The 1213-nt window shown below is 44.4% G+C and overlaps 1 non-coding gene across 1 annotated transcript; it reads right to left on the reverse strand.

Annotated features, from left to right (window-relative positions):
- Positions 1-839: 839 nt before the first annotated feature.
- Positions 840-913, reverse strand: Trnat-agu (transfer RNA threonine (anticodon AGU)). The gene has a single exon. It is a non-coding gene; the product is annotated as a tRNA-Thr (tRNA).
- Positions 914-1213: the final 300 nt, after the last annotated feature.

Here is a 1213-nt window from a genome sequence, read left to right on the forward strand (position 1 = left end):
ACCATAAATGCTGATGCATATGTGACGACAATGAAGAAACTTCAAGCTCGACTGAGTCATGTTCAACCACATCGGCAAAAGCAGGATGTTTTGCTGCTGCACTACAATGCACGGCCACATGTCAGTCAAAAAACCGTGGAAGCGATCACAAAACTCGGATGGTCAACACTGAAACACCCGCCTTACAGTCCTGACCTGGCTCCATATGACTATCATCTATTTGGGAAACTGAAAGACTCTCTTTGTGGAACAAGGTTTGAAGATGATGACTCCCTTGTGCACGCTGCCAAACAGTGGCTCCAACAGGTTGGTCCAGAATTTTACCGTACGGATAGGCGCTGGTTCCAAGATGGCGCAAGGCAGTTGAGAAGGATGGAAATTATGCGGAGAAATGAAAACATTGTTCCTAAACTTTCAAACATGTAGAATAAAAGATGAATTTAAAAAAATAGTGTGCATTTCTATTGGAGTGACCCTCGTACGTTGCGGCAACGCCCTCATACGGGAACTTCTTGAGCGCCCCTTTACGTAAAATGTCTTGTTAAGAAGGGCCAACTTTTTCCTTGTCCATTTCCAAATTTTGACTTGACTGCGACATTCAACGAAGCGCCGACACCAAGGTGATCTAAAAGCAGAGGTGCCTGAAACTAACAGAAGAAAGACGGAAAAAATGTGTTCGATAAATCGATTCGGAGTATAGGTACATGTAAAACGGAAATTTAAGCAGCAAGTCATTTATGATATTTCGGAATAGGATGTCATGTGCAGTGGCACACTAGATCGTTATTTTGAAGTACAGTGCGAATAACACCGTGTAACAGTAAGAGAAAAAATTTGCGAGGCACCGGAGGGATTCGAACCCTCGATCTCCTGTTTACTAGACAGGCGCTTTAACCAACTAAGCCACGGCGCCCGACGCTGATGAGCATGAATGTAGGAGGAAGCCACACCCAGGATCCCGCAGCAGGGTCTGCAGGTGATGCGGCTGGTGTCATGAGAACACTTGTGTGCCGAATACGGTACACTCAGGCACATGCTTTCTTCCAAGAATTATTTCAGAACAACGCCGACATTTCGTACATTTGGTGCAGGTAAAACTATGGAAAATCCAGGATGCAGTAATGTCAGTATTATGAAATTGATAGTTGCAACTCACCATACAGCGCAGATGCTGAGTCGCAGATAGGTACAACAAAAAGACTGTCAGAAAATA

This window comes from Schistocerca cancellata, chromosome 2 (genome assembly GCF_023864275.1).
Source record: "Schistocerca cancellata isolate TAMUIC-IGC-003103 chromosome 2, iqSchCanc2.1, whole genome shotgun sequence".
Classification (NCBI taxonomy): Eukaryota; Metazoa; Arthropoda; class Insecta; order Orthoptera; family Acrididae; genus Schistocerca; species Schistocerca cancellata.